Raw genomic sequence first — 22,550 nt, forward strand, 5'->3', positions numbered from 1 at the left:
GTCTTCTATTACTCCCAAATCAATGTGAATCACATATATCCATTTCTATGAAAAAACCTCTTTCCCTTCCTGCAACAGAGAACGGTTTCCTAATTGGGAAGGAACAGACTTTTCATCGCTCTTTGACTTATTTATGGAGCCGACTTATGTTCTGGGACTGAATTGCTATTGAAGGAGGCTGCTCTTTCATTCACTGGAGGGACAAAAAGGTTTTTCTTTTTATTGTGTGTGTAGGTTCCTTTGAGAAAATTATAGGGACTGTTTAGACTAGAGTTGTATTTTCTGAAGTAGTTTGTGCTAAAGTTAAGGCTACAATTCCCTCCTGTCATCCAGAGGGACGGTAAAAATGAGAGTTGGGAGCAAAATTTGACCCTCCCATCCACAGTGCAAAAACGTGATCCCACGGTATGCCTTGCGGGTGAGTTCAGAGGCTGCACCTGCTGTGCACGGGAAGTGAGTCCTGTCACTCATACATCAGCGCCTGCTGCATGCCAGCAAGTGGCACCGTCCCCTACCAAGCGAAATGCCTGCTTCTCCAAATCAAAATGAGACAAGCTAAGAACAACCAGCCTAAGCCCCCAGTGATGTATTTATTCACTTGTCCTAGTCTACTGGGAAAGGCCTGTGCTGCAGCTACCGTACTAGGCACTAGGCTCAGGAAAAGAATGCATGCCGCTCTCTGTGCCCTTTAAGATATCATAATGGGGGGAGGGGAGGGTCCAAACGAGGGGAAGTGTGCACACTGGTGTGACAAGTCGCATGAACAGAAAAGTGACATGTCTGGTCCCTCAGTTACTGAGCAGCAGAAGCAGAGAGAGGTTTTACAGAGCAGGTCAGCTGCCCAGCTCCGCCCTCACAGATCGGGGTGTCCGAGAGGCGTCAGGCTGTGATCGTGCAGGGTTTTCTTGGGACACGTCAAGAACATAAAACTGTTGGTCCTTGTTGTTAGGGTCTATCGTTCTTATTAACTTAGAATGCTTGCTTTTGTTGCTTAATTCATCTTGAAAACTTTCACCCGAGAATGTGTATTTGGAATTCCGTATCAGGTTTGAACTGCTTTGCGTGGTAGGTTGGTCCTGTTGAGAGGTTGGCCTGGGTGTTTCCGGGGACATGTGTCCAGTGCAGGAGTGTCTGTGTCATGGACCACACAGGCTGAAGGAGGATGCACGTGACCGCTAGACAAGGGCTACGGCCTCTGGGAAGCTGGGTGGTGCTTCCTACAAGGCGTCACTCCTTCGTATTTCTACGCATTGTAGTTCCTGTTCCCAGGGCTTCAGACACCTGTCCCCCCTTCTCCGACCTGAGAAAGTCTCCCTCTTATTTTGAAATCAAGTGAAAATTAAAAGCTATTATGTGGAAAAGGTTCTCACTGGACCCGGGCGTATTCCACACACACGTTTTGAGCCTGGTGAAGAAACATATTATAAAAGCTTTTTTTTTTCTTTTACAGTGTGTAAAGTGTTTGAATTTATTTTAGTCCTCTGAATTAATCATGAGTCAAGAGAACATCTGACTTTCAGAGACCACACTCACGGTTTGGTAATGATTACATCAGTGTGTTTGTGTGTGTGTGTGTGTATGTGTGTGTGTAGGGTTGGCAGAAGAGAGTGGGCTTTCTGTTCACAAGTACAAAATAATCCAAAGAAAACTCATTCTGCCATTTTTCTCTGCAGTTTTCTCCCTTAAAGCGGCTGTACTCTCTACAGAATGCCCCGCAGGACAGTGCAGGCAGACATTGTCTGTGGTGTTAAGAGGCAAATACAGTGGCCACATGCACTGGTGTAAGTCTTCAGTTGGCATCTCAATATAGGCAGTGTTTTCTGATGTAGTAACAAGCTGAACCCTCTGGGTACATCTTTCCAAATTCCACGCTAGCCTGTTTGAATCCCATTGTTTTGCTCAGGTAGGCTGTCCTGTTTGACTAAGTAAACATATGTGGGCATTAGCTGGTGTTTCAGGACTCCTGCTTTAAGGTGATCGAGAAGGGTGGTGATGCCTGTGCTCAGCACCAAAGTCAAAGACATGATGTAACACTTGAGATATTGATTTGGTTTCTGGGGTTGTTATTCAATTGTCAGAGGAAGCGATATTCAGTTACAGCTTCGGACATGGTACTATGGGGCATTACTGCCAGACTTATCTGTTAGTAGGTTAATGAGATCAAAAGTTGCCTTCCACCTCAGACACTTCCGGCTTGAGGTTATTTAGTGTGATTGAACGAAGGAGATCTCTCAGAACACTGTCGGAAACTATTCCATAAGAATTCCGGACACTGTAACATGGCAAATGGATACTTTGTTTATTTAATATTAGATGGTCACATCTTTATGTTGTGTACAGGTTTCTGTTTTACATTTCTCTGGGTTTGATCTTTTCTATTGGTCTACGTATGTACCAATAGAGCAGACTTCGGGATCCTCAGAGTCTAATAACATTCCTGATGTTACTTGCTTCCTTGAGTGCTATAGGACAATTGAATTATTTGATGAAGACAGTAGAAACAATATTCCTGCAAGATAAATCACTTAATTTCAGCCCACCAGAGGTGGGCCAGTAGGGGATAAGTGGCTGTCTGTTGAATAGTTCTTTTCATTGGCATATGATGTTTTTTTCAAGGTGTACATGATCATGATTAATGAGCCTCACAAAATCCTAGAGCATCCAAAATCCTAAGTATATGGGCTTATTCTTTTTTTTTTATAGAAATAAATTTTAATTTTAATGGGGTGACATCAATAAATCAGGGTACATATATTCAAAGAAAACATTTCCAGGTTATCTTGTCATTTAGTTCTGTTGCATACCTATCACCCAAAGAGAGATCGTCCTCTGTCATCCTCTATCCAGTTTTCTTTGTACCCCTCCCCCGCCCCTTCCCCCTCTCTCCCCTTCCCTCCCCCCACCTCCCGTAACCACCACACTCCTGTCCATGTCTCTTAGTCTCGCTTTTATGTCCCACCAATGTATGGACTCCTGCAGTTCTTGTTTTTTTTCTGATTCGCTTATTTCACTCCGCATAATGTTATCAAGGTTCCACTATTCTGCTATAAGTGATCTGATGTCATCGTTTCTTCTAGCTGAATAGTATACCATGGTGTATATGTGCCCCATCTTCTTTATCCAGTCTTCTATTTTTTTTACAGTAATTAAAAGCCTTAAGCAAAATCCTGGCCAATACAGCAAGAATCCATAAAAGAGTAGTGTCCTTAACATGTTCACCAAGTACAAATTGGCCCCATCACCATGCCAAATTCCTGAGAAATGCAACCCAACCATAGTTCAGTCTGTTAGGAGCTGTCACAGGGAGCAGGAGTCCAGGAAAAGTCCACACAGGAAAAGTCCTCATGGCACTGGAATTGTTGTCACCATTCTATACTTTGCAGCTCATGTCCAAGTCCCAATGACTGCTGCTTCTAGCTGGTAATGATTCAGGTAGACTGGAGAAGCCATTTGCAGCATGCGTGGATATGGAGCTTCTGTTCTCCTCTGCCTGGAGAGTGGAGACTGGGTTGCTTTTCCCTGGAGCTCTGCGACTGTGGCATGGTGAAGAAAACCTTGGGATAGACTAAGCTGGGTGGCAAAGGTAGATTCATAATACAAGTTGGCAAAAGGGGGAAGGAGAGCTCTAAATTAGGAGTAGGTCCCAGCCTGAAATATGAGTGGGACATTGAGGTAGGAGAGATAAAGGAAACACTATATATTAAGCCAAGCAGCAGAAAATAGGACTATCAACACCCACAACAGAGATCTCTGAGGGAAGAATAAAAAACCTGACTATTCAGGCAAAACATAGTTAAGTGGCCCTTGTGCAAATGAGATCAGTTTACCTGCTTCTTGGAAGAAATAACCTAGGCTCATCCACAGTGTCATAGATGGGGCCGACGGCCCTGGGCACCTTCAGCCTTCAGTGGCAAACCCCAGCTTTCTGGGCAAGGTTAGGTCATAGGTGGCTGGATCAGGGCTGGAAGAGACTGAACCCTCCCTTAGAGGAGCGAGGGGGAAGCCTACCTTCCAGTGTCCCTGTTTCCTCACAGCAGAAGCATGTAAGCCTGGCAGGCATTAGCTCAATGACCTTCCTTTCCACTATTGAAGCAGGATCCATATGGCATCCTATGAGACCCCTTTGGGGCCTTTAAGGGTGTATCCTAAAAGCTGGTAGTTCCCCTGATCTCTATTGGGCTTTTTCTGCCTCTAGGTATCTTAAAAGCCATGCTCAGAAGATCTTGCTGAGGGGTTTGAGGATCCCCATCCGCCTATATAAATCTTTTCCATATATCTGGAGCTATTTGGAAAAAGACAAAACAGTGTTATTAGATGGATCTAATAAAGAAGGTAGTAGTTTGCATGAGAAAAAGATTTGGTATCTCCTGTTCATCAGCATTCAAAAGAAATGTAATTTTTTTTTTAAGTAAAAAGCATGATATGGTAGACCCGTAGAAGTCATTGGCCTGGTGTGCAGAATTTCTGGGTTCTATTCCTGGCCAGAGCACACAGGAGAAGCGCCCATCTACTTCTCCACCCCTCCCCCTCTCCCTCCTCTCCGTCTCTGACTTCTGCTCCCAGAGCCAAGGCTCCACCGGAGCAAAGCCACCCCGGGCACTAAGGATGGCCCCATGGCAACCACCCCAGTCACTAGAATGGCTGTGCTTGTAACAGAGAAACACCCCAGATGGGCAGAGCATTCCCCCCTATAGGCATGCCAGGTGGATCCCCAGTCAGGTGCATGCGGGAGTCTGTCAGACTGCCTCCCCATTTCCATCCTCAGAAAAATACAAAAAATAAATAAATAAAAGAAAAAATACAACAACAACAACAAAAAAGGCACTCCCTTGTGTTAAAGCTCCAGGGAACATGGAGTGAGCTTGAGTATGTCCTATGAAACATGGAGCTCTATGTTGACATATAAGTCTTTGAAGAAGGAGGAACTGCTGAAATAGTTCATCAGCATTTGTCCCTAAAACAGCAGTCTTTATAGTGGAAACACCAAAAGTAAATATTTGCTGTCTGTCTATAGATTAAAGGGGGAATATGGCAAATGCTGAAAAGCCATGATCTTTGTGCCCCTCCCCTCCCCCAACCCCCTCCCTCTCCTCCCCCCACCCTGTAACCCCAACACTGTTGTCCATGTCTCTGAGTCTCATTTTTATGTCCCACCTATGTATGGAATCATATAGTTCTTAGTTTTTTCTGATTTACTTCTTTTGCTCAGTATAATTTTATCAAGGCCCATCCATGTTGTTGTAAAAGATCCTATGTCATCATTTCTTATGGCTGAGTAGTATTCATAGTATATATATACCAAAGCTTTTTAATCCACTCGTCCTCTGATGGACACTTGGGCTGTTTTCAGATCTTTGCTATTGTGAACAAAGCTGCCATAAACATGGGGGTGCATTTCTTCTTTTCAAACAGTGCTATGGTGTTCTTGGGGTATATTCCTAACAGTGCTATAGCTGGGTCAAAAGGCAGTTCGATTTTCAATTTCTAGAGGAATCTCCATACTGTTTTCCACAGTGGTTGCACCAGTCTGCATTCCCACCAGCAGTGCAGGAGGGTTCCCTTTTCTCTACATCCTCACCAGCACTTATTCTGTGTTGTTTTATTGATGAGCGCCATTCTGACTGGTGTGAGGTGATATCTCATTGTGGTTTTAATTTGCATTTCTCTAATCATTAGTGATGTTGAACATTTTTTCATATGCCTATTGGCCATCTGTGTGTCCTCTTTGAAGAAGTGTCTATTTATTTCTTTTGCCCATTTTTGGATTGGATTGTTTGTCTTCCTGGTATTAATTTTTACAAGTTCTTTATAAATTTTGGTTATTAACCCCTTATCAGATGCAATGTCAAATATATTCTCCCATTGTGTAGTTTGTCTTTTTATTCTATTCTTATTGTCTTTAGCTGTGCAGAAGCTTTTTAGTTTGATAAAGTCTCATTTGTTTATTCTGTCTTTTATTTCACTTGCCTGTGGAGACAAAGCAGCAAATATATTGCTGTGACAGATGTCAGAGAGCTTACTGCCTATGTTTTCTTCTAAGATGCTTATGGTTTCATGGCTTACATTTAAGTCTTTTATCCATTTTGAGTTTATTTTTGTGAGTGGTGTAAGTTGGTGGTCTAGTTTCATTTTTTGCAGGTAGCTGTCCAATTTTTCCAACACCATTTGTTGAAGAGGCTGTCTTTACTCCATTGTATTTCCTTACCTCCTTTGTCAAATATCAGTTGTCCATAGAGCTGTGGGTTTATTTCTGGGTTCTCTGTTCTGTTCCATTGATCTATGTGCCTGTTCTTATGCCAGTACCATGCTGTATTGAATACAGTGGCCTTATAATATAACTTGATATCCAGAAGTGTGATACTTCCCACTTTATTCTTCCTTTTCAAGATTGCTGAGGCTATTCGTGTTCTCTTTTGGTTCCATATAAATTTTTGGAATATGTGTTTTATATCTTTGAAGTAAGTCATCGGTATTTTAATCGGTATTGCATTGAATTTATAAATTGCTTTGGGTAATATAGACATTTTAATGATGTTTATTCTTCCTAACCATGAACACGGTATATGCCTCCACTTATTCGTTTCTTCCCTGATTTCTGTTATCAATGTTTTATAATTTTCCGAGTACAAGTCTTTAATCTCCTTGGGTAGATTTATTCCTAGGTACTTTATTTTTTTGGTTGCAATGGTAAAGGGGATTGATTCCTTGATTTCTCTTTCTGACAGTTCATTATTAGTGAATAAAAATGCCTCTGATTTCTGAGTATTGATTTTATATCCTGCCACCTTGCTGAATTCTTTTATCAGGTCTCATAGTTTTTTGACTGAGACTTTAGGGTTTTCTATATACAATATCATATCATCTGCAAATAATGATAGTTTTACTTCTTCTTTTCCAATTTGGATGCCTTTTATTTCTTTTTCTTGTCTGATTGCTGTGGCTAGGACTTCCAGAACTATGTTGAATAAGAGTGGTGAAAGGGGGCACCCCTGCCTTGTTCCTGATCTTAAGGGTATTGCTTTTAATGTTTGCCCATTGAGTATGATGTTGGCTGTGGGTTTGTCATAGATGGCCTTTATCATGTTGAGGTATGTTCCCTGTATTCCCACTTTGCTGAGAGTTTTGATCATGAATGGGTGCTGGATTTTATCAAATGCTTTTTCTGCATCTATTCAAATTATCATGTGGTTTTTCTCCTTTCTTTTGTTTATGTGATGAATCACATTGATTGATTTGCGAATATTGTACCAGCCTTGCCTCCCCAGAATAAATCCCACTTGACCATGGTGTATGATTTTTTTCATATATTGCTGGATCTGGTTTGCTAATATTTTGTTGAGGATTTTTGCATCTAAGTTCATCAGGGATATTGGCGAATAATTTTCTTTTTTTGTGTTGTCTTTGCCTGGTTTAGGAATCAGAATTATGCTTGCCTCATAAAAGGAGTTTGGAAGTGTTCCTTCCTCTTGAATTTTTTGAAATCGCTTGAGTAGGATAGGAGTTAGTTCTTCTTTGAATATTTGGTAGAATTCACTTGTGAAGCCATCAGGCCCAGGACTTTTCTTTTTTGGGAGTTTTTTGATAGCTGTTTGAATCTCATTTGTTGTAATCGGTCTGTTTAGGTTTTCTGATTCTTCCAGATTGATTTTTGGAAGATTATATGATTAAAGGAATTCGTCCATTTCATCTAGGTTGTCTAGTTTTTTGGTGTACAGTTCTTCATAGTATTTTCTTACAATATTTTTTATTTCTGTTGTGTCAGTTGTTATTTCTTCACTCTCATTTCTAATTTTATTTATTTGAGTTCTCTCTCTTTTTTTTCTTGGTGAGTCTCGTTAAAGGTTCATTGATCTTGTTTACCTTTTCAAAAAACCAGCTCCTGGTTTCATTGATCCTCTATATTGTTTCTTTAGCCTCTGTGTCATTTATTTCTGCTCTGATCTTTCTTATTTTTTTCCTTCTACTAGCTCTGGGCTTTACTTGCTGTTCTTTTTCTAGTTCTTTTAGATGCAGGGTTAAGTTGTTTATTTGAGCTTTTTCTAGCTTCTTGAGGTATGCCTGTAATGCTATGAATTTCCCTCTCAGGACTGCTTTTGCTGTGTCCCATAAATTTTGAGTTGATGTATGCTCATTATCGTTTGTTTCTAGGAATTTTTTAATTTCTTCATTGATCTCAATGTTAACCCATTCGTTATTTAATAACGTGCTATTTAGTTTCCAAGTGTTTGAATGTTTTTCTATTTTTCTATTGTGGTTGATTTCTAGTTTAATGCCATTGTGATCAGAGAATGTGCTTGATAATAATTTCAATCTTCTTAAACTTGTTGAGACTGCTATTGTGCCCTAACATGTGGTTTATTCTAGAGAATATACCATGAGTGCTTGAAAAGAATGTATATTCTGCTGTTTTAGGGTGACAGGTTCTGAAGATATCTATTAAATCGAGTTGATCTAATATGTCCTTTAAGTCTGCTGTTTCTTTGTTGATTTTCTTTCTTGAGGATCTATCTAATGATGTTAATGATGTTAAATGGGGTATTGAAATCCCCTACTATTATAGTATTGCTTTTGATCTCGCCCTTTAAGTCCATCAAAGTCTGCTTTATATATTTAGGTGCTCCTATATTAGGTGCGTAAATATTTATAATGGTTATATCTTCCTTTTGGATTGTTCCCTTTATCATTATGTAGTGACTTTCTTTATCTCTAACTATGGTCTTGGTTTTAAAGTCCATTTTGTTTGATATAAGTATTGCTACCCCAGCTTTTCTTTCATTTCCATTTGCGTGAAATATTTTTTTCCATCCTTTTATCTTCAGTCTGTGTGCATCTTTTGATTTAAGGTGTGTCTCTTGTAGACAACATATGTATGGGTCCTGTTTTCTTTTTTTTTTTTTTTCAAAGATAACACGTCCAGGTTATCTTGTCGTTCAATTATGTTGCATACCCACCACCCAAAGTCAGATGTCCTCTGTCACCTTCTATCTTGTTTTCTTTGTGCCCCTCCCCACCCCTATCCCTCTCCCATTCCCCCCTGCCCCCCCGTAACCACCACACTCTTATCAATGTCTCTTAGTTTCACTTTTATGTCCCACATACGTATGGAATAATACAGTTCCTGTTTTTTTCTGATTTACTTATTTCGCTTCGTATCATGTTATCAAGATCCCATCATTTTGCTGTAAATGTTCCGATGTCATCATTTCTTATGGCTGAGTAGTATTCCATAGTGTATATGTGCCACATCTTCTTTATCCAGTCATCTATTGATGGGCTTTTTGGTTGTTTCCATGTCCTGGCCACTGTGAACAATGCTGCAATAAACATGGGGCTGCATGTGTCTTTACATATCAATGTTTCTGAGTTTTGGGGATATATACCCAGTAGAGGGATTGCTGGGTCATAAGGTAGTTCTATTTTCAGTTTTTTGAGGAACCACCATACTTTCTTCCATAATGGTTATACTACTTTACATTCCCACCAAGAGTGTATGAGGGTTCCTTTTTCTCCACAGCCTCTCCAACATTTGCTATTACCTGTCTTGCTAATAACAGCTAATCGAACAGGTGTGAGGTGGTATCTCATTGCATTTTGATTTGCATTTCTCTAATAGCTAAAGATGAGCATCTTTTCATATATCTGTTGGCCATTTGTATTTCTTCCTGGGAGTAGTGTCTATTCATATCCTCTTCCCATTTTTTTTATTGGATTGTTTGTTTGTTTGTTGTTGAGTTTTATGAGTTCTTTGTATATTTTGGATATTAGGCCCTTATCTGTGCTGTTGTTTGAAAATATCATTTCCCATTTAGTTGGCTTTCTGTTTATTTTGTTATCAGTTTCTCTTGCTGAGCAAAAACTTCTTAGTCTGATGTAGTCCCATTCATTAATTTTTGCCTTCACTTCTCTTGCCATTGGAGTCAAATTCATAAAATGCTCTTTAAACCCAGGTCCATGAGTTGAGTACCTATGTCTTCTTCTATGTACTTAATTGTTTCAGGTCTTATATTTAGATCTTTGATCCATTTTGAGTTAATTTTTGTACAGGGGGAGAGACTGTAGTCCAGTTTCATTCTTTTGCATGTGGCTTTCCAGTTTTCCCAGCACCATTTATTGAAGAGGCTTTCTTTTCTCCATTGTGTGTTGTTGGCCCCTTTATCAAAAATTATTTGACTATATATATGTGGTTTTATTTCTGGATTTTCTATTCTGTTCCATTGGTCTGAGTGTCTACTTTTCTGCCAATACCATGCTGTTTTGATTGTCGTGGCCCTATAATATAGTTTGAAGTCAGGTATTGTAATGCCCCCAGCTTCATTCTTTTTCTTTAGGATTGCTTTGGCTATTCGGGGCTTTTTATACTTCCATATAAATCTGAAGATTTTTTGCTCTATTTCTTTAAAAAACGTCATTGGAAGTTTGATGGGAATTGCATTAAATTTGTATATTACTTTGGGTAATATAGCCATCTTGATTATATTTATTCTTCCTAACCAAGAACAAGGTATATTCTTCCATCTCATTATATCTTTTTTGATTTCCCTTAACAATGTTTATAGTTTCCATTATATAAGTCCTTTACATTCTTTGTTATGTTTATTCCTAAGTATTTTATTTTTTTTGTTGCAATCGTGAAGGGGATTATTCTTTTGAGTTCCTTCTCAGTTGTTTCATTGTTGGCATATAGAAAGGCTATTGACTTCTGTATGTTAATTTTGTATCCTGCGACCTTACTGTATTGACTTATTGTTTCTAGTAGTTTTTTTGTGGATTTTTTGGGGTTTTCGATGTATAGGATCATATCATCTGCAAAAAGTGCTACCTTTACTTCTTCTTTTCCGTTATGGATGCCTTTTATTTCTTTGTCTTGTCTGATTGCTCCGGCTAGAACCTCTAGTAACACATTAAATAAGAGTGGAGAGAGTGGACAACCCTGTCTTGTTCCCAATTTAAGGGGGAAAGCCTTCAGTTTAGTGCCATTTAATATGATGTTGGCTGATGGTTTATCATATATGGCCTTTATCATGTTGAGATATTTTCCTTCTATACCCATTTTGTTGAGAGTCTTAAACATAAAATTGTGTTGTATTTTATCAAAAGCCTTTTCTGCGTCTATTGATAAGATCATGTGGTTTTGTTCTTTGTTTTGTTGATATGGTGTATTACGTTAACCGTTTTACTTATGTTGAACCATCCTTGAGATTCTGGGCTGAATCCCACTTGATCATGATGTATTATTTTTTTAATATATTGTTGTATTCGATTTGCTAGTATTTTGTTTAGTATTTTACCATCTGTATTCATTAGAGATATTGGTCTGTAGTTTTTTTTTTGTGTGTGCCATCCTTGCCTGGTTTTGGTATGAGGGTTATGTTGGCCTCATAAAATGTGTTTGGAAGTATTGCTTCTTCTTCAATTTTTTGGAAGACTTTGAGTAGAATAGGAACCAAGTCTTCTTTGAATGTTTGATAAAATTCGCTGGTATACCCTTCAGGGCCTGGACTTTTATTTTTGGGGAGGTTTTTAATGGTTTTTTCTATTTCTTCTCTACTGATAGGTCTGTTTAGGCTTTCTGCTTCTTCTTGACTCAGTCTAGGAAGGTTGTATTTTTCTAGGAATTTATCCATTTCTTCTAGGTTGTTGAATTTAGTGGCATAAAGTTTTTCATAGTATTCTACAATAATTCTTTGTATATCTACGGTGTCCGTGGTGATTTCTCCTCTTTCATTTTGGATTTTGTTTATATGAGTTCTTTCTCTTTTTTCCTTGGTAAGTCTTGCCAAGGGTTTGTCAATTTTGTTGATCTTTTCAAAGAACCAGCTTCTTGTTCTATTAATTTTTTCTATAGTTTTTCTGTTCTCTAATTCATTTATTTCTGCTCTGATTTTTATTATTTCCTTTCTTCGGCTGGTTTTGGGTTGTCTTTGTTCTTCTTTTTCTAGTTCCTTAAGGTGTGAAGTTAAGTGGTTCACTTGGGCTCTCTCTTGTTTGTTCATATATGCCTGAAGTGATATGAACTTCCCTCTTATCACTGCTTTTGCTGCATCTCAGAGATTCTGATATGTCGTATTGTCATTTTCATTAGTCTGTATATATCTTTTGATCTCTGCACTTATTTCTTCTTTGACTCATTCATTTTTTAAAAGTATGTTGTTTAGTTTCTACATTTTTGTGGGATTTTTTTCCTTTTTTTTTGCAGTTGAATTCTAGTTTCAAGGCTTTATGATCAGAAAATATGCTTGGTACAACTTCAATTTTTCTCAATTTGCTGATGTTGTTTTTGTGGCCCTACATATGGTCAATTCTTGAGAATGATCCATGTACACTGGAGAAAAATGTATACTCAGTCACTTTGGGATGAAATGTCCTGTAGATGTCTATCATATCCAGGTGCTCTAGTATTTTGTTTAAGGCCACTATGTCTTTATTGATTCTCTGTTTGGATGACCGATCTAGAGCCGTCAGCGGTGTATTGAGGTCTCCAAGTATGATTGTGTTTTCGTCAGTTTTTATTTTAAGATCAATAAGTAGCTGTCTTATATATTTTGGTGCTCCTTGGTTTGGTGCATATATATTAAGAATTGTTATGTCTTCTTGATTCAGTGTCCCCTTAGCCATTATGAAATGACCATTTTTGTCTCTGAGTACTTTTCCTGTCTTGTAGTCAGCATTATCCAATATGAGTATTGCTACACCTGCTTTTTTTTGGATGTTATTTGCTTGGAGTATTGTTTTCCAGCCTTTCACTTTGAATTTGTTTTTATCCTTGTTACTTAGATGAGTTTCTTGTAGGCAGCATACAGTTGGATTTTCTTTTTTAATCCATTCTGCTACTCTGTGCCTTTTTATTGGTGAGTTTAATCCGTTTACATTTAGTGTAATTATTGATACTTGTGAGTTCCCTATTGCCATTTTATACCTTGTTTTCTGTTAGTTCTGTGTCTTGTTTATCCTTCTCTTTCGTTTTTCTATCTTTTGTTTTTATTTGGTTGTATTCCATACATCTTTTCTCTGTTGCTATCTTTTTTATCTCATGTGCTTCTGTGGTGGTTTTTTCAATGGTGATTACCTTTGAGTAATGAAAAGGGTCCCAACCCTGTTCATTGTAGCGAACTATTTTGTGAGTACTTTTGCTCTCCATCGTCCTTTGCTACTGTTAATCTCCATCTTCTCCCCCTCTTTCTTTTTGTTGTCACAGTTTAAATTTGTTTTTATTGTGTTCTTCTTGGAGCTTTTACTTGTGGCTCTGTTTTTTTTCTTTGTTCTTTGTATTTGATTGGAGAACCCCCTTTAGTAATTCCTGGAGTGGGGGTTTTCTGATGATAAATTCTCTCATCTTTTTTGTATCTCTGAATGTTTTTTATTTCTCCTTCATATTTGAAGGATAGCTTTGATGGGTATAGTATTTGTGGCTGAAAGTTCCTCTCTTTCAGGACTTTAAATATTGGGGTCCACTATCCTCTAGCTTGTAGAGTTTCTGCTGAGAAATCTGATGATAATCTAATGGGCCTTCCTTTATATGTTGTATTCTTCTTTTCCCTGGCTGCCTTGAGAATTTTTTCTTTGATGTTGGTTTGTGTCAATTTCATTATGATATGCCTTGGAGTAGGTTTGTTGGGTTTAAGAAAATTCGGAATTCTGTTTGCTTCTTGAATCTGAGGCTTTAGTTCTTTCCACAGGCTTGGGAAGTTCTCATCTATTATTTGTTTGAGTATGTTCTCCATTCCGTTTTCTCTCTCTTCTCCCTCTGATATACCTATTATTCTTATGTTATTCTTTTTGATGGAGTCAGATAATTCTTGTAGGGCTATCTCATTTTTTTTAATTTTTGAGTCTCTTTCTTCTCTCTGTTGTGCCTCAAGTTTCTTGTCTTCTATTTCACTAATCCTCTCTTCTATCTGACCTGTTCTATTAGCTAAGCTTGTTACTTCGTTTTTCAGCTCGTGAATTGAGTTTTTCATCTCTGTTTGATTTGTTTTTATAGTTTCAATTTCCTTGGACATATATTCTTTGTGTTCATTGAGTTGTTTTCTGAGCTCCTTAAATTGCCTTTCTGTGTTTTCTTGTATATCTTGGAGGATTTTTAGTATTTCCATCTTGAATTCTCTGTCATTTAGCTCCAAGGTTTCCAATATATTAAATTTTTTCTCCATAGAGTTTTCCTCATCTAGCTGTGTTACCTCTCTTTTTTTTGTATCCATGATATTCGATTTTCTCTTCCTTAATGGCATCTGAGGGTGGTTTTGTTGATAGTATTAATGAGATTTAATAAAGAATAAAAAGTTAAAAAAAATAAAAAAATAAAAAAATAAAAAATCGAAAAGAGTTGTTTTTTTTTTTAAAAAAATTTAATAATGAAATAAAGAAAAATAAAATAAAATAAAAATTTTAAAAAAAGGAAATTATTCCCCCCCTCCTTTTTTCCTCTCCTCTTCTCTCCCCTCTTTCTGAAGAAAATCTTGTGGTGAACTGTGAATTATAATAAACAATGCCTGTGATGGAGGGCCTGAATTGGGCAAAAGTAATAAAGGGGCAAAAAAAAAAAAAAAAAAAAAAAAAAAAGAAAAAAAAAGAGTGTATGGACCCACAAAAAGCAAGTAAGGAAAAAATTTGGGTCAAGAATAAAATGATTTGCTTTTAGGTGTTGGTTGTCTAGGAGTTATGATGAGAGGAATAAGAGGAAAATGGAAAAATAGGGGGACAAATTAAAAAATTACTATTGTATTTAGTGGAACAAGAACTAGATAATATGGAGAGCCAGGGATGGGAGTACTGCTAGTGAGTTAAAAAGGTGAAGTAAAACCCCCCCAAAATACCACAAACATAAGTTTGAGTCCCAGATAAGATCATTTGTTTGTTATTGAGGTTTGAATGAGAGGAGATGTAAAGGAGAAAGGAAGAAACTAATATAGAGGGAGAAAAGAAAGAGAGAGAGAGAAAAAAAGAGGGAACCACTAAAAGAAGAAAAAAGAAAGGAGAGAGAGAGAGTTAAGGGTTTTGGAGTGCAACCCTCATAGAGAGAAAGGAAGAGAAGAGAAAAGATAATGGGAGATGTAACACTTATGGTTAGTGTAGTTCAAGGAGAGGAGAGAGTAAGACCGGCAGAGAGTTAAATTACCAAATTGGAGGAGGAAAAAAAGTATCAAGAATGAAGATAAGAGAAACAAACGAACAAATATAATAAAATGGGATAGGTTATAAAGTCTGCAGATTATTCTTTATTTTGAGAGGTTATCTTCTTGCTTTTTCTTTTCTCTCCCTCTTCCTGGTCGGTGACTCTGTACCCCGGGTTCTGCCCCTTTGGCACGCTCAGGTAGAGGTTTGCAGTTGATAAGTCTCCATGGCAATGTCATGTATTGTGCTTTAGTCTCGTTGCCAGTTGAGGCTCATTAGCATTTATAGTCTCCGACAGTGAGAGAGTCCGTGTTCCTGGAGCCTTTCTCCTAGTCTTTCCTTCCTCAATTAGTAGCCTGATAATCCAGGCATGGGGTTGCTGCTGCCTCTGCCTGGATAGTAAGAGGCTCTAAGAGCGGTCAACTCCCCACTCTTATTTCCACTCAGCACAGGGCTCTGGGTAAGGCTCAGTCAGTCAGAGCTGCTAGCATAATCAGGCAGGCTTTCCGCCCACTCAAAGAACTCTGGCTCTGCCACTCTGTCCAGTAACACAGGCGGGTGCCCACTTCCAGGGCGCTTGGAGGAAACTCTCACTCACTGTCTGCGACCAGGATATCCGGCCAGCAGTCTCACGCTCTGAGTGAAACCCCCAACTGCAGGGAAAAGTTGCAGCGTTGGAATTGAGTCTCGCTCCGTCCCCGTGCGTGGCTTTTGCAAGGTGCTGGGGCGGCCCGAGATTCTGCTTTGGCCCACACAAAGGCCCCTGACTCTTCCCCTCTGTGCTATAACACGGGCACACTGCCGAGGCCCTCGGAGGAATCTCTCATTCACTATCTGCGCGCGCAAACCAGGATATGAGGCCGGCCGCGTTTCCCTCTGAGTGAAACCCCCTCCAGCACGGAAAATCTCCACCGTTGGAATTAGTTCTCACTCCCTCCCTTGCGTGGCTTTCCCAGGGCGGTGGGGCTGCCCAGAGACTCTGCCCTCGGCCCACAGAAAGGCCTCTAACCCTGCCTCTCCATGGGGCAACACGGGCTCCCACTCCCGGGGCCTAGGAAGAAATCTCTCGCCCACTAACTGCGCACACGCCGACCAGGAGACCGGGTAAAATGGCCGCTCTGCTTTTCTTTCTTTGTTTGGGTTTGGCGCAAGTGTTAGCTTGTATTGCCCGGGTTGCCACAGGTCAGTTTTTCCTCAGCTTCGATCTCCGTGCCACAGCTTGGCTCGGCTGTTTGTGCTGCGGCCTGGATCTATTCACCCCCTTTGTCCGCCTCCGTTTCTATATTCACAGTTACCAGAAAAGGCCGCCCTGTTTAGGTTAGTGAGGAAGGCGGAGCATTTCTTACTCCCTATTTCCTTCGGGGTTTGGTTATATATTTAGCCAATTTTTCACTCAACCATACCTTTGGGTGTATTGCGAAGCATCTGAAGGCTCCAAGTATACGTTTTTCTGTTTCTGGTTGAAGATCTTGTTGAGTTTTGGGGGAGATTTATCAGTGTCGCTTCCTACCCCGCCATTACTCTCGGGTCCTGTTTTCTTATCCACGTAGCTACCCTATGTCTCTTGATTGGATCATTTAATCCATTACATTTAAGGTTATTACTGATATGTAATTTTTTATTGACATTTTTTTTCTTTGAAACTGTATTCCTCTTTTGCTATATTCTTTTTTTCCTTTGATCTGTTTACAACAGGTTCCTTAGCATTTCTTGCAGCCTTGGTTTGGTTGCTGTGAATTCCTGGAGTTTTTTTTTTTGTCTGTAAAGCTTTTTATTTCTCCTTCAATTTTAAATGATAGCCTTGCTGGGTAAAGTAGTCTTAGTTGTAGGTTCTTGTTCTGCATTACTTTGAATGTTTCTTGCCATTTCCTTTTGGCCTCAAGTGTTTCTGTTGAGAAGTCAGAAGTCATCCTTATGGGGGCTCCTTTGTAGGTGATAGTCTTTTTTTCTCTAGCAGCTTTTAATATTTTCTCCTTATCATTTAGCTTTGGTATTTTAATTATGATGTGTCTTGGTGTTGGTTTCTTTGGGTTTCTCCTTAATGGAGTTCTCTGTGCTTCCTGAACATGTGAAATGTTTTCCTGCCTTAATTTGGTGAAGTTTTCCACTATAATATATTTGTACAAAGTCTCTATCCCTTGTTCTTTCTCTTCTTCTTCAGGAACCCCTATGATGCGGATGTTATTTCTCTTCATGTTCTCACAGAGCTCTCTTAGAGTTTCCTCAGACTTTTTAAGTCTCTTTTCTTTTTTCTGCTCTGCATCCATCCGTTTATTTATTGCGTCCTCTAACTCACTGATTCGATTCTCTGCTTCATCTATCCTGCTTTTAATTCCTTCCATTGTATTCTTTATTTCATATATTGTATTTGTCATTTCTGACTGATTTTTTTTATTATTTCAATGTCCTTTTTTATATTTGCTATCTCTTTATTTAGGTTTTTGTAATGGCCATCTATGGTTGTTCTGATATCTTTGAGCATCCTAACAATTGTTATTTTAATCTCTGCATCTGGTAATTTGGTTATATCTGATTCACTTAGGTCCTTTTCTGGGGATTTCTCTTGGTTTATTTGTGTTATATTTCTCTGCCTCCACATTTTCTCTTCATGGGAGTGGCTGTGATCACGTGCTCAAATGCACAATTGTTGGTGGCCTTGGCCTTTGCCCCACCCCCGTGTGTGACATTATGCTCGGTCCTGAGGGCATTGTTGAGCACCTTTGCTCAGCTGCGGGTCTCCACCTGTTTCCGGGATTTCGCCCTGCCCTTGCAGGAGGAGCCCGCTCAAGGAACGGCTGCTAGCCTTGGCTCTACCGCGGGGCAGGACTGCGTTCCTAAGCTCAGCTCAGTAGCAGAACTCCTCCTCTTCTGGGCTTTTGGCTCCACCCCCACGGGAGGAGCTGGCTACCAAGTCAGACTATAAGCCTGGTTTGCACGGGTGGGGCAAGGCTGTGCTCCTCTGCCCTTGCTCAGGGGCTGGTCTCCACCCTTTCTGGGGTTCCCGCCCTTTTCCCCGCAGGCTGGATTACAGGCTGCTGGCAGCTGAGCTTGACCGCTTTTGCAAGCCCCCTTCTCCTAAGCCGGGCAAGATTGAGCTCACACTTCAGCCGAGTGGTGGCCAGCTGGTTTCCGCCCTGACCAGCAGAACAGCGCTTTTGTCTCCCGCTGCCGCCCGCTCTCCGGTGCGCCTTCAGCCGTGTGGGTGGGGGTGCTGTAGCTCAGACCCTAAGACTCACTACTGTAGACCCAAAAGCTCCCTACTTCTATGCGACTCTGTTCTGAATGCCATGACGGAGATTGTTTGGCTGCTCTCCTTCTTCCTTTTGCTGGTATTGCTGTTTTGCAATATTCACTTCAGCTTTGGGGAGTGACTCGTCCCAGGGGTTAGGGTGGCTATCTCCCAAAATGCTTCTCCCTTTGCCTCCTAGATTACACTGTATTCCTGTTACTCTGGTCCTCTCCTCTCTCCCCCTGTCCCCAGGAGCCCTGGGTGGGTGGTTATGAGAGAGATATTCTGCGCAGTCCCTTTAAGAAGGATCCTGGGTCTGAGAAATCAGACTCTTCCTCAAAAACAGTATCCTGACTTGTTTCTAGCTAAATACTGTCCTTATGCCTCTTCTGGGCTCTGGGGCTGCAGGCTGGGGCTTTGTTCCTGGGGCTCAGGACCTTTCCCCCTCTGCTAAACTCACTTTCCGCCACGTGAGTCTCTCCCTGCTGCCATTTGCTCCGGGGAGCTGGGCAGCCCTCTCCACGTTTCCCTGTTTCCGCTTTTCCTACCAGTCTCTGTGTGGCTTCTTCAGCGTTTCTTGGTTGAAGAGTCCTCTGTAAGGCCAGGAGCCGCCATCATGACCATTCACATGCAGGTTCCCATTGGATTTGGGCAGACGATAAAGAAATGGCGGAGTCAGAGGATGGGGGGGCCATCCTATTTATTGGTGTCTCACCAAGACAGGCAAACCACAAAAGAAGACAAGGGAAAAGCAGAAAACCAGCTTTTCCCATGAAAGGCAAGGGATCAGGGAAGCCCCTGCAATCGTGATAGCAGGAACTGAGTGAGCCAGCTCCTGGTCTGTCCCACTTTATAGTGTGGAAAACCAAAATCCCTTAATCCAACATACAAACAAGGAAGTCTCTGATACAAAGTCACTTATCCAAGGCATAATTGGATTCCTCATGAGAGTGCACCACCCAGATCATACAATCAGTCAAGGGTGTGGGGAAAAGCTTAGTCCTAAAACCAAACCTTAGGCTACAACGACCTGGCCTGCTTATAGCCTGTCCCCCACACCCAATATAAGTCACAAGCGAGCAAACATATATATCATATTTACAAACTTATTTGACCAACATCCTCTTACTTTAGTCCAAAGTTGGTTTTTCCAGATGATAGTTCATAAAATTAGTTTGTAATCCACTTTGGTTCTGGGAGGTAGATGTTGGTACGTCCGCCTACTCCAGCGCCATCTTATCTCAAGCTGTGGGCTTATTCTTAACAAGTGTTAATTACTTAAAAAATCTTAATGGACCTTATTTTTAAAAACATTTTTTGCAGTTACATACTAAAAAACATTTCTCTTAAACACATAGTAATTTTCTTTTACATCAATAACTTTAAATGATTTTAAAATAAGGAACATACAGAAGTAACTTGTATATGGTGTTTATAGGAAATTACTTATATGCAATACCCATTAAATTAAATTATACTTGAGAACAAGTTTTTAAGGTAACTTTAGCCAGTTATGCAGAATAGTGTCTTCCAAATGATTAAAGGTTTTAGTATATGATTTCACTTTAATTTTTTGGTTACAAATGACAGTGATTCTCAGTGGGACTGTTTTGCTTTATTTTGTCCTAAAATGAACAATTTTAATAGGTGTGACACCCAAGAAGATATTGAAAAACTTCAAGCAGATATAAATATTTAATAAACAAAGTTTACTTTCTCTATTTCTTATGTATCTTCATGGGAATGTTTTTGTCTTGGATGTGATGAAATAAATGGGTATTAAAGGAAGAGAAAGCTGCATTCTGAGAAGTAATTCGTGATGCTGAGGTGTGAACACGTGACTGTCTCACAGACTGGCCATGCAATTCAATAACAATGTATCACACTAATTACTTTCTCTTGTGCCTATATAATGAGACTCAACTTAGTCGCTGATTGTCATGGTCATGGTATCCCACATCCTAATGCTATTATGGTTTGAACAGTCCATCTGAGAAAAAAAATGTTCTTTATAAAAATGACACATCCCTGAAAATAGAACTATATTTGGGAATTTTTTGAAGCTTTATTTTGTTCAATTTGGGTTGTGATCTATCTGGAAAAAACTTTTTTTTTCCAGGATTTTTAGGCTTGGTTTGCTGATTCTATTGTCTAATGATAGAAAGCAAATTATGTGTTATAGTTGGATGAAAAACATTAAATTATTATGATTAGAAGAGGAAAGAATGGCAATAGGTTTGAAAAACTCATGAGAACATGATGAAAAGATTTTATAAAAATTCTTAGTGGAGTTATTTAAATTCTAGAAGTAATTCTTTAAATTATCATTTTTTTAAAAAATTTTCAATTGCCATTGACGTACAATATTATATTAATATTAGGTAAACCGTGTAGTAATTAGACATTTATATACCTTGTGAAGCAATCCTCCTGGTAAATCTAGTGCCCACCTGGCCCCATACACAGTTATTAATATTGTAATAATAATAGCTGTGTATATACTGACTATATTCCCTGTGCTGCACTTTGCATGCCCCTGCGTGTGTTTCTATCTGGCACTTTGTCAGAAGTAATTATGTCTGAGAGGCAGAAATTGGAATGAACATTAATTAGGACATAGTTTTTGAGTTCTTAGAGTCCATTGCTTAACTTTATTGTGGAAAAAGCAAGAGTGGTATATATCATTACACCCACCTTCTCGGAAGTTAACATCCATTTAGCAAGACCGAGTTAGCCACATAGAACAGCATATGGTAGGAATACATTGCATTGGTCAGTTTTTCTCCCAGAAACCTCATCTTTCCAAACGTCGGGTCACATCAGCATAAAAACCAGGGATGACTTGAGGAGACATGTGATGGTGCTCTGGAAAGCATCTTGAATTTGGAATCAAAAGACTAGCTCTATCAACTTTTTCTTCTGCCCAAAGTTATCTGCCTTCTGGCTCCCCTTTTTAACTCCCACAGTTGCTACAGCAACCAGCTGGGGCAGGTACGACCTGACAGCACCTTTCTCGTGCTGCATTGAGTATCTGTCACCATGCCGCTTTGCTTCTCAGCTGCCTCCACCTGGGACTGTGGGACACCCACTGAGCTATTCTGGTACATGCACCGCCCTCAGAGAGAGACATGTTGGACTAAGTGGAGGACCTTTGATCAACGCAGAATGTCAGCTGGTGGATAATGATTTCCTGCTGCTGTCCCCCGAGCAGTGGACTCGGAGATGCCTTCTCCTGCTCCTCTGGGGCTGCTGCCCCGCAATGCGGGCCAGGGCGGTTATCAGTGAGGCCCACTGGACATGGGCCCATGCATCCACACAGCGGCTTTTTCTTCCTTCCTCCTCTCTTACAAGTGCCCCCGTCCTGCCCCTTAGGATCTACATCCAAAAGAAACTACCTGTACCCAAACCTTTTTATCTGGCTCTGCTTTCTGGGGACACACAGATTAAAACACTGTTTTTGATTTTTTTTTTTTAAGTGTGTGGACGTGGGGGGAAAAAAAGGGCAAAAAAACCTGCCTTTAACTCAAGAGACAGCCTGGATTGCCTCGGTTCTGCCTCGTGGTTTGTCAACAGCTAGCTGTGTGACCGTAGGCAAATTACTTCAACTTTTCAAGCCTCAGTTCCCACACTTGTAAAATGGGGATAAAGCTCGTAACTACACTTTATGGATTGTTGTGATGACTAACTATAAATCCCTTAGCAGTACCTGACTCATGGCAAGTGAGGCTGAAATGATTTCATTCATGCGGAGCACTTACAATAATGCCAGACATGTTCGTGGCTTAAAATAGTGCACATTTATTATTTTACAGTCTGGAGGTCAAGGTGTCCACTGGGCTGTGTCCCTCCTAGAGGTCCTAGGGGAGAATACATCCCTTTGCTCTTCCTGTTTCTACAGGTTGCCCACATCCCCCATCTTGGGGACCTTCCTCCCAACTCTTCTCTGTTGCCACATGTCCTTCTTGGAATCTGACTTCCCTTGTCTCCCTCATACTGGGTTTACCAGGATAACCCAGGATTATCTCCCCATCTCAATCTCTTGAACCGCACCTGTGAGTTCCCTTTTGCTGTGCAAGGTGACACAGTCACAGGTTCCAGGGATTAGGCGGTAGACATCTCTGGAGAGCAATTATCCTGTCTACCATCATACTCAACAACATTGGCTGGACAAATGCCTCTGAGTCCCAGTTACATCACGTGTTACAATAAG

This window comes from Saccopteryx bilineata, chromosome 1, assembly GCF_036850765.1.
Source record: "Saccopteryx bilineata isolate mSacBil1 chromosome 1, mSacBil1_pri_phased_curated, whole genome shotgun sequence".
Lineage (NCBI taxonomy): Eukaryota > Metazoa > Chordata > Mammalia > Chiroptera > Emballonuridae > Saccopteryx > Saccopteryx bilineata.